Source organism: Onychostruthus taczanowskii, unplaced genomic scaffold, assembly GCF_017590055.1.
Source record: "Onychostruthus taczanowskii isolate IOZ18803 unplaced genomic scaffold, ASM1759005v1 scaffold22, whole genome shotgun sequence".
Taxonomy (NCBI): domain Eukaryota; kingdom Metazoa; phylum Chordata; class Aves; order Passeriformes; family Passeridae; genus Onychostruthus; species Onychostruthus taczanowskii.
The window spans coordinates 12,873,527-12,885,914 of record NW_024499462.1 but is presented as its reverse complement, the minus strand read 5'-3'; positions in this window follow the sequence as shown (position 1 = coordinate 12,885,914).

Here is a 12,388-nt window from a genome sequence, read left to right as displayed (position 1 = left end):
CGCGCTGGGCGCCGCCCCCCGCCCGCCCGGCGGCAGCGGCGCGGGAACCACCCGCTCGGCGCCGGCACGGAGCGAGCCCCTGCCGGGAACCGGGAGGAAAGAGGGCCTGCGCTTCCCAGGCCGAAGCGGAGGAAGGCGGGAGCAGCGCGGCGGCCGCCGAGCGGGCAGCCCCGGAACGGGGGGCGCGGCGGGCCCTGCCCGACCTGTTGCGCGTGTCGGGCGCTGTGAGTGCCGCGGTGGAGAAACCCCCGAGCACTGAGCGCTGGGGAAGCCGAGCACCGGTGCGGCTGAGCGAGGGGCGTTCAGTGCAGCCATCTGTGTCTCGATTGTGTGTAAAGTCATTGACGAATGAAGAGACGAAGGAAGGGGGAAAAGGTCTCTGGTAAATCACTAAATGCTCCATCTGGGGAAAAAAGATCAAATAGAGGAGAGGGGAAATCCCTGTCTCATTCACACTGCTTGTCAGTGGATTAATATTACTGTTAGTATTACTGTTCTGGTTTCATTAATGCTTAGGGCACAACTCCCAGATCAGTTTGGGTACTCCACAAAAATGGAGGAAAGGTAGTCCAGACTCAAGAGCTTACACACAAAACACGTCAAGGTACCAATCCACAGATGGCCTGACTGTGCTGCCCCTGAGTAAGGAAGAAACACCATGGACACGCAGGGAATTTCATCCTTCTCAGGCTAACATGGCACATCATATGGACTTTTATAAATATTCAGATATAATCATTGTGTTTTCTTTTTCACCTTCAAAATTCCTGTTGACTTTAATATACTGACAACCATAAGAACGTGGTTTGTCTTTTCTTGAATACTATGCATGAATCAAAAAATCACCAAATAATTCAAACCAATTGCCAAAATAAATTAATTAGATCTCAATCTGTAAATTTGTTTGAGAAAAGACCCAACACGTTTTGTTTTCAATGGCCAGAAGACACAAAGGAAGTGTTACCCCAAACTCTATTCCCTCTAAAAGCACACTAACCTCTCAAGGGCAGCTGGAGTAATCTCATTCATTTCAGAGAGATGAATAAATACAAAAGGCAGGCTAGCTGCCTTCCAGATGGGGACAGGAAGTTTGCCGTGATGATCCCGCGCAGCCCTCTGCTTCTTGAAATCCCCAGGAGAGAGGAACGTGACCATCATCTCAGAGCAGAACGGACAGCCGGGAAATCTCAAATCTGAAATCCAGCTAGGGCAGAAAATAGATGTCTGTTTCTCTCTCATCCGATGGAGAGAAGGGTGATAAAATTTGTGGCATCCTGCCAAAGCCACTGAACCCACTTAGGCACAAAACCTCATGTTATCCAGGCTTAATAGCATCAAGAAGGAAAAAAAATTGACATTTTAGTCATTGGTATTCCCACCCCTCAAAAAACCCCCAAAAACATTGCATCATAAGGACAGCCATCTCTGAGAATAATTGAAAACAAGGCTTGGGATTGACCTAATAGCCGAAATGCTCATTTTTTCATTTAGAAGCTTACTGAAGTGCCAAATGTGTGTGAGTCTATATGTACATCTCCATGCAACAGAGGCAGAAGCCAGGAGCAATGTAGGTAGACAGATAGTTAAACACTGTAACCTTGTTCTCTCCTGACCTGTTCAGGGTCTGCAAGCATTGTTTGCCTGTCTCTGCTCCTGAAATGGTGATTCAAAAAACCAATTCAAGTACCTTTTATCAGACCAGGGACTCACTGGTTCACCTCTGAATGTCAAGCCACCAATCTAGATGAGTATTCTGTTCCAGGTTTTCACATGGGGCAGGCAGATAGCTGCTTAGCTGTCTGCTAAGTTCATTCTTCAGGCAGATCTACCACAACAGCACAAAGTAAACCTGCTTTTGCCTCCCTAATGAATTAGTGCTTCTTAATGCAAGTAGTTCTGGACTGTATTTTTTATCTGCACTGTTGAAATACCACTTCCACTATCCTTAGATTACACAGTTGCTTATGGACACTGTGGGACAGTAAAAATGAGTTGACAAGATCACAAGGAATGCAGAAATGTAGGTCTTTTCTGCTGGCAACAGAAGAGTCAGGTCTGTTAAAACCTCAGCACCAGCATGGCCACCACACTAGTCCCACCCAGACCAGCAGGCAACTGCAAGTCAAACCATGGAGACACTACAATTTTAAGTGAAAGCACACTTGCATACATGACCCAATTTTCAAAAGCTGTTGGACTTTTCTGAAAATTCACCTAAATAACAGCAGAAATTTTTCAAAATATGCTCAAACCCCAAGCCTGCCCCATGTAGCTGAGGTAGCTAAAATCCCTTCAAACCTTACTTGGGCTAGCTGTGAGAAAGAAGCATTTCCTCTGAAACAGGAGAGGGCTTTGTACCTCACTGCTGTCAGCAGGTGACTTTACAGCTGCCCATCTGCTATGCATTTTGTAAATACCAAGCATTTGTCTCCTGAAATGCCCCATCTTCCTGCTCCTCTCAAAAGCAGGAAGTCTGCCTTCCTGCTTGTATCCAGGCTGTATGAAAAAAAGCATGTAATGGACTGTTAGCTTACTAGCAGCCAAACTAATAACAGCAGTCAAAGATGACACATGAACACAAGAGCTTAAAGTGTGTAGTAGGGCAAATAGTTTCACTAGGAAGTGAACTCAGCCCTTCTTGCAAAGAGCTGTTACCAGAGGGAGCGAATCTTGCACTGCAAAGTTAATGCTTTGAATCCAATGCAGAGACATCTCAGGCTGAATGAAGGAATATTCCCCACTGCTACTGCATCCTCAACAAACTGCCCCAGAGCAAGGACTGAACCCTATTTTTCTCTTGAACAGTGTCTCTCAGCGACAAGTACCAGGAGGAAACTAACAGTGCTGATACTTCAGGTAGAGGCCCATAAGAGCAACCAACAGCCTTCACAGTATCATCAATTGACAGGCACCTCTCTCTCTAAGGGGCTTGTCCTGTGTGCACATACAAAGGCTGGACCACACTCACAACTCTGACACGTGACCCAGGTGCATTGGAATTTTAATGCTGATCTAAGTACCCTCACTGAAACAAGATAAATGTAATGGCTAAATAACTGGTATGCAAAAGCAGAGATAAATGGATTATGGGGCAACACAGACAAAAAGCACTCAAACACATATCTGAATCCTTCTTAGTACTAAGACTTTGGCTACACTGCACATTTGCTCTCCACCCCCATCCCTTCCCATGGAAATTAAGAGCTGTGAGGTTGAAAGAGAAGTGACCCTTCATTAGACAGGGAGTATTTGAGTCCATATGCTGTCCCAGGAGCTGTGATACCTCTCATGAAATTTTTCTGTACTCCCACAAACCATGTAACTTTTTAGATTGTTAATGACAAATGTTCATAGGTAATAAGTACACAGGCACAAATACTCCTCACTTACTGAAGTTTGTGGGACTTCTGTGATCATCTTTGCTGATGACAAGAATTTATCTCATTGACCATGAAATTCCTAAATTGTGCCTCTAGATTATGTTAAAAGAGGCACATATTTAGTGCCAGAATGGAAATCCACTACCTGAGGTGACACAGGAACTGGATGGGACAGCTTCTTGACAGCCTGCTGGCAGTGATGTGAGAAGAAGAAAAATCCTTGCTTGACTCAAGCCCAGACAAACTTTCCACAGCACTAAAGCACCATCACCTTTGTATTTGTAAAACAGAGAAGTCTTTAAAACAAAATCTGTGACATCACTGAATCCAAATCCTGCCATTTCCACAGCCATAGGCTGAATAAAAGTGCACTTCACAGCTGAACTACCCTACAGCAGCTTAAACAAGAAAATCAAGTGTGTCTCAGGTCAGTCTCCCAGTGTCTCCAACTCAGTGCAGGTATACTGACTCCAGGCCCCTTCCCTGGGTTTCCCACCACTTTCCATTCTTCATCACACCATTTAAACCAGACACAAAGTCATGCTGATTCTGTGAAGGCATCCAGACAGACCAACTGCAACATTTTCCAAAGGCAAAATCATAGAGTGTAGTGAAAGGGAAATTGTATTGACCTTTTGCATTGCTAACAAGGGATTTGCAAGCACACAGGCTATGTTTGTTCAACCAGAGTTGAAAAGAAAACCAGAATCATATGAAACATCCCTCTAATCCATGAACCCAGTGAACAGGATGGCCCTAGCTATTGTGTCAGGACATACAGCTTGGGGTCCTTAATCCTTCAAATTATTGGCATGGTGCACTTGTTCTGTGACAGCTCTTTCAGATCTTTTCCCATCTCTATTGTTTGTTTTTCTGCTTGAGTAAATAGTAGGGCAAAAGTGAGACACATTTGTTTCTGCTGTCATCTGCCAAAATGAGTGGTCTGGAACTTCATCTCCCTGCTTTTTCTGTCAACATTGTATCTTGGCTACTGCAGGTGAGCTACCATCAAGGAAAGAGTCCTCTCCCATTTAGTCTTGTATGAAAAGTGCAGAGTGAAAATGATGGCACAAAGTACAAAGCTGTCAAGGATGAGGGTTAAAAATAGAGATTAAAAATGAAAAACCAGAATCCACCTTATTTACATCACAGACCACAATTCATATCCGTGCTGGGCAGAAACAAAGCGAGCAAATTGCCTCCAATTTACAGAAGGAGAAAACTGAGGCAGAGAATGGCAATCTGACCATAATCACCCCCCAAATGAGTCATATTAGACATCTCATCTCTTATTTTCTTAGTCTTAATTTCATCATCTATCCACTAGGCAGCACTGCCTTTTTTTGCAGCAGAATTATTACAAATTATTAAACCAGGATTATGGTGATTTACACCAACTTGTCATAGACAAACAAGGGAAGCAGAGAAACTACAGTGTGGAAAGGTTCGGCTATGAGGTGATCTTGAACAGCTCAGGGATTTTGTGTCATCGTTTTCAACTTTGGTTGTGGAAATGCTGCCAACTCCCACCTGATACGAGAGGGGTCACGACAGCATTGGCTTCTGGAAATCCTTTAGAAAAAAAGATTTTAATTCAGTGACCAGTCTTCATTTGTCCTCAAAAGACAAACTAGACAGTCCCCCTACCTTCATTCTTTATAATTTAAATGGAATCATTGTAAGAAGCCATGATTACTGCTGGTACTGATAGTAGAAAGAGAGCCTTACTGGAAGACAGGACAAAGGTAACCTTGGCATCTGCTGTATGTTCCAAATCCCAGGAGGAATGAGGACTCTGAATGCTGCTTTAACACTTCTCTTGCTGGGAACGATGTTACAGGAACAAGCAGATTCTGCAAACAAAGACATTATTTTTCTGAGCAGAGATAAAGTTTGACTTTTCTTTCTCTGCCTTCCACCACAGCCTATTTCTTCTCTCTGTCTGGTAGACAGGGTAGTATAGACAAGGATGTTTAGATAAAATCGTTCAGAGACTGGTCTCTGTTTCCAGCTTTGCCACTACTACATGCAGCTTTGTGCAAAACACTTGTCCACTCTCTTGCATTGTCTGTATTTCCAGTCCTTTCAATTCAAGAAGCAGCTGCCACACATCCCAGTGCCCACATATATGTTCTCTGTCCCTAACACAGACAGCCAAGGAAGTTTTGATTTGTCTAAGTCTACTGCAGACCACATGTGTAAGAAATCCGTGCTTCCTCAAAGGGAATGCCTTGCTGTGCAGCCGTGACAGGGTGTATGGGCGTATGTTTCTGCTTGCCCTAATTAATCATTAAATGGTTTCAATAACCAATTCTTTGGCAGGCTATGCAGGTTAATTCACATCTGTTACTACATACGTGCACATACACACACCTTCACACAGAAAACATACAGCCATCTTTGCTAGGTAAACACTGCTCATCATTTCAACAGGGAACATTGTGTTCCCTAGTAAGGTACAGGTAATGCTTAGAATAAGATTCTCCATAACAATAGAAATAATTTACGAACCTGAAATACTTTGAAATGCTATATAAATAGCAGTAATATAAAATAAAAATAATAAAAAGCATTATAATGCTACTTCAACTTTTTGTTGTGATTAATAGTACTGACATCAGACTAGAAAGTTTACGAGTAAATAACAACAACATTAAAAAGGTATGGACAGAGCCCAAGCACATTTCAGGTTTTGGTTTGAACCATTTTCAACATACGTTTACTTTCAATGATAAGTTCTCATCTCTAATCTCAGGGACATCCCATCCTAAAAAGGGATTGGATCTGACATAGGGAACAAGAAGCTTCAGCAGTAGAGAGACTATTCCCTTTTATCTCTACAGGCAGAAAATACCTTTATCTAGCTGGAAAGGGAAACATAACCCAGTGAGATGCATAAAGTGTGCCAGGTCTCAAAAGTAAATAGTGAGGAAAATGCTAAGCAATCACTAAGACTGCACAATGTCCATGACTAGCTGTAACAATACACTCCTCAGAATGGATGCCTTTTCTGTAATCCCACTTTTCAAGATTTGCTATTCTTTCTACCTTAGAAGAGCAGAAATAGCCTCTCTTTCAGGACATCTTCCCTTCCATTCATGAAAGAATTGAGTGCCCTCTTCTGCCCATTCTTGCCCCACCCACCATGGAAAAGGAGAGTACAGAATTTTTTTTTAAATTAAAAATTAAAGGAGAAGGTGTGCTGTGTTGTTTGGAACAGATAACAAAAGTGAAATTGCTGAAACAGTGTAGGGTTAGAGACAGATTTAACAGTTTACATAGACAAATGGGAGAGCAAAAGTACAGGTAATTGTAGGGTTTTTTCCTTCATGTAGAACTGCTCTGAGCTGATTGCTATGGATGAAATAACACTATATCTTCCTTAGCCTCATTTTTAATTTATAAAGCAAATTGAACTGAACCAGTCTAGAAAAGTTCTGACATTTCTTCTTTGCATTACTTTCTGCCTGTTTTTACCCAAAAGATAAAGAGACAAACTGGTGATGTGCTAAATCTAAAATTATTTGGAAATAGGGAACAAGAAGCTTAGGGGACATAGGAACATAAAGCAAAAGAACCTATGCTTGTAATACTTTGGACCAAGGCCCATCATGAAATCTCTGACCTGTGGATTCTTACTCAGCACCACTGGCAGTTAAGTTTATTTCTCAGTATGTTCACTTGTAAGACTGAAGCCTTAAAAGCAGTTTGGAAGAGGAGCAAATCACTTATTCTCTGCTGGGATTTAATTTGCTTTCTGTCTTTATTTCTGTCAGCTGCAAGGGAATCTTTACCTACCCACAGCAAACCTAAAACTTTTATAACATGAAGGATCTGAGCACAGCAACATTAAACAGAAAGAAACATAAACATAACCAGAAATAAAGCAAAGATTGACTTAAAAAAAAAAAGATTCCTTAATCTCTCCTCCATCAAGAAGATCTAAGTTTGTAGAGAATGTTAGATCTAAGTTCAGACCCCTCTTGCATAAGGAATCATACTAAATAGTGGTAAACTTAACACACGGATTTTTGAAATAATAACTGTCATCATCATCATCTTCATTTCCATTAAAGGCTCAGAGAGCATTTTGGAACTATTACTAAACTAATACTCCCAGTTTGGCCATTGCACAGGCAGATTTTTTCTCTCAATCTATTTTTTTTTTGTCAAAGAATTAAGTGATATGATATATAATCCCTTTCTTAGCCTTAAAATTTAAGCTAAAATAATCTGGAAGGCTTCACTCAATAACCCAATTCAAAACACCCTAGGTGGTCTGTTTAAAGCTGCAGAGTTCTTTTCTATTCACAAACTCCCAAAATCTTCATTTCCCATCAGTGCAGTTTCTTATCCTAGTGGGTGGGCATTTTACACAAAACCTGTATAATTCCAGAGAAAGTAAAGTAGTAGGTCCCAGGTATTTGTCCTTTGACCAATCTACTTGCAGCTGAGAATATATCAGCTCCTGCTGAGTCCCAGCCTGTCATGGGTAACCTGCTTTCATTACCCAGTTGTGCTCTAGGCCTCAGTATCCTTCGTGGCAAATTCAAGTGTAATGCCTTGTTGACTCATCCCGTCTCTTTCAAATACCCAAACTATCAATGGAATCCCCACTCTGAAAATTATTATTTTCTAGTCTTTTGAGTAGCTACTGTCCCTCTGTGGTAAATTAAGTGCTGTGCACAAACTTTAGACATGGACTTGCTTCCCAACAATCAATCTACCAAGTAGCTTAGCAAGCTACCAGTATTAAAGTCCTAGGACAGAGCACAGACCCTACTGTGCATGCCTTTGACGGGATGTTTAATTTTAATAAAGGGCCAAAAAGGAAAACTGAGGACAGTATTGTTTTAAAAGTTATCATAATTAGTCAACCAAAACCCTTGAGTCCTCACATTTGTGTTTTGCTACATTGTCTATGTCTGCCTCAGTCTGAGGCTTAAAATTGATGAGGGAGAAGTAAGCTGTATATACAGAATCCCTAAGGTTCTGAAATGTTAGGTAATAACAAGTCATTTGTAGCATTTGTTTGAAATAAACATACAAATTACAGAGAATTACTGAAAGACATACCCTGAGTCACACAGCTTTTGCTGTCACTTGCCTACTGAATAAACCACTCCACTCTGGGAATGTCAGTGCTTTCTGTTGAAAACACAAAATATCAACAAGTCATATCTCTATGACATATACATTATAGGCATACAGAAATACTACTGTTTAATTTGGGATACCATTAGTGTCCAAGCAAGGAGTCAAGTTTCCTCTGTAGCTTTCAACACAGTTTCAGAGAGAAAGCAAAGTTCAATTATTTTTGAGACTCTGAAAATTAAATGACTGTCAGAATCTAACACCAAGCTGTGAATCTGGGACAGAAGTCCTGCTGTTATGACTTCCATCTGAGATCCTGTACACCCCACATTCCCATCACAGGACACTGGCTGAATGATATAATTATTTCTTTTAACACAAATTAAGAAATCTGTCCTGTCCTACCCATGAATTACCCTGAAAACTCCATTATCTCCAAGCCATTAAAACAGTCACAGTTTTATTTTGCCATTGCAGCACTTCTATTAGGTGTGAAACTAGTGCTTTCCTCTGGGATTGCACAGCATTTTAGGAAACCTATCTGCACACAAGCCTTTGTCTGAGAATGTTTATCAATAGAAAACATATCTATAACAAATCAATAAACATTTTAAATGGGTAACATGGTGCAGCAGAAGTGAGGAGATAAGAGCTTCCACCTAAGGATTATGCATCTGCAACCTCATTGTGTTAAATAGTACCCCAGGTTGTGACCTCTGGGGTATTTACAATATTCTCTTTGTGCTTATACTAGTTAGAGACCATTTCTAAGAAATAAGAACCTTCCTTATTAAGCTGGTATCTTGGTTGACTGACCCTGATGGGGTGGACAAAGGAAAAGAGACCGAGTATCATTTAGCACATGCACTTCAGAGTGATGAGAGATAACAACAGTGGGAACCTACAGGGCAAAGCCTGGGAGTACTGATTTAGATACTGGACTGCAATAATTAATCTCCTGTGCCAACTCAGTCTGACTGCCATTATTACTCAGAAGCTTGGGAACAGATTTTCCTCTTCTGCATATTAACTAAGGGAATATATGCAAATGTAATAAGCCTTAAAACTATCAGTCATACATCTTGACCTTAATAAATAAATTTGGATAGTGCATCGAGACCATTCCAGCTTTATTGGCTGCAGCAACCATATTAAGGACATTGCCATATGCCATTTTATCACAATGCATACAAGTGTACTCTGTGTTTTTCTTCCAACAAGAACTTCACTGTGATTGATTTAAGGACACATTCACTAGCAATTTTGATAGTCAGAAAAAATCAGTCCAAGGTGTGTACATCTGTAATCCTGCCAGGTACATTCTTGTTTGAAAACCCATGTATATATGCACGTACATACGTATACTCTTGTCCCCATGCCACACAATGCGTTATGTGAAAACCACTATACTTTATAGCATCATCATCTGGTGATGCTTGAAGCTGCACAGATTAAAGAAATTGCTCTGCCTTCCAGTGGGCATTTAATTTGCCTACATGTCAGCTGCCATTTCTCTATTACTTCATTGCAACTTGAGTCTGTGAAAGGTGTTTGATGGCTATGGAAAATTAACTTCATATGGTATGGCAAGACTACCAATAGCTTTCTAATACTTCAAAATAATAGAGACACACATCCCTTCATGAGGGTACATCAGAATAGTCATCCCATGCCTCTGTACCCCATGCAATCACATGTATCCCTCTGCATTCCATGCAAATACAGTCTGTGGCAAGACAACAGTGCAATAAGGACTGCTGAAGCACAGTCAGAAAGAGAAATTCTATGTGGTTTGCAGAAAATGTCAGATGTTAATTTGAATACCCTTTCCATATAAACAAATTACTAGACTAGATGGTAATGGCCTAGAAGAAGAAATGTCAATGACAGAAATCATGCTACATTGGGTTTTATGAGATAAATCTTCAAAAGTTCATAGAAGAAATTGCAGTGCAAAAGCATCACCTTGGCAAAAAAAAGCTACACAACTCCAGAATTTTTACAGAAACTTATTCCACTGCAATTCGTTGTTTTAGCTTTCAGGAATCCTCAGACAGGAATATAAGTGCATAAAAATAAAAAGCAACTGGGATGTGTTAACAAGATAAATAGTACTGAGACATCAGGACTCAGATTTTAGGCAAACTACCATCTGCACCATGCAAAGATCTAGCAGAAATTTTAGGTTTTAGTATCTTTACTAGCTGACATACTAAAACTGTTGTGATCTTCAGGCTTCATCATGAACTCGAGAACTTTTCATAAGTTCTGGGTTATTTGTCTTTATTGTGCTTGGGCAGAGCAATCATAGTAGTATAAAGACCCAGTGTCACTTCAAATCTTGCTAAGCCCTTAATCTCACTGACATTCATCAACAGTAGGCTCTACTCCCTAATTATTATAAACTAATGCTGTGTGAAAAAATATTTCCTTTATAGCTACACCAGCATGCTTCTCTGCATCTTATTGTTGTTGCTCCATCTTTGCTGCAGCAGCCAGACACATACCTTCAGGAACCATGGAAATAAGCAACTTGGATGCTGGAACCAGCTGAACAGCTCAAAGCAACTACACGTCCTGGAATGTTCAAATAGATTTATATCATCTAAATGAAGCATATTTTATTTAATGAACAATAGACCAAATCTCTCTGTCTCATGAACTCCAATTAAACTCATGGGCTTAACCTCAAACTGGATACGTATTAAAATAAATTCCTAGGGATGTATTATCAACAGAAACCTGACCTTTAAAATACTCACCATGTAATCAGTTTCTGTGCAAAAACAGAAGTCAGGGTTTCCCCCTCTCTCTCTCTGGCTGTAAAAACCTGGTCCATATTAATTTAACGTGTGCCTTTGAGTTCTCAGTCTCTGGATCTTGTGTCTGTGTGTGGTCTGTTCTCTATGTAGAGTATGACCAGCAACTCATGTGTGTCTTCTACATTTGTTCAACAGCCATGAGTGGCCCTGAGTATCTCTGCAAAGTGAGGCACATATGGCAATGATTAATAGGGGCTAAGAAGTAAATAAATAAGTTGTGGGGGAGACTTTGAAAGGGGCACAGAATGGAGGAGAACAAAGCATCCCTTGAATTTGATAATGAATTCATAACCAACTGTAAGAGCAAATGAAGAGATTATGCCTACACCTAGAAGCAAGAGAAAACAAATTAGGCGGACACATTATGAATCAGGATTTATACCACAATAAAAATGAAGAATATCTGGAAATATCATAATATAAGCACCAGGTTCCTGGCAGTTCTGAAGCAGGCAGCAGGGCTACTGGACTGTTAGAGACAGCATTAAACAGTTGATAGAAATCAAGGGGAGAACAAGAAAAATGGTGTCCCTTATATTAACCTATAGAGTTCTCTGTTGTTACTTTGCAGATTGCATGTTTCATCAGTACCTACAAATACCTACAGATTGTATGTGAAATATATGCACAAGACCAGAGAGCTGCACACAGAAATATCTGCTGTGATATGAATGTCATAGCTGACAAGACACATAGAATTCAGGATTACTTTTGTGTTGATACTTGAGTCTCTTTCTCCAGGGTCAGGCTAGAAGGATCTGAACTTGCTCAAGGCCAGCAGCCTTATAAGGAAAATATGGGACAAAAGAATACAATAGCTTAGGCCAAACACTGGGGGATCAGGAGTCTTCAAGTTGCCTTGACCATGGTATTTTTCTTCCTGCCATGCTCCTTTTTCATTTCTTGACAGATATCATTTTTATCTGCGCATATTAAAGGGGGAAAAGATGAGATTTCATAACTGCTGGGTTTACTTGCCATGCTGCTAATAGTGCAATACAGCCCAGCCCTATGGCACTACCATCCCACACAGCCACCTCAAGTCTAGAGAAAAAAAACATGCGAACTGCAAAGCAGCAATCAATCCTAAGG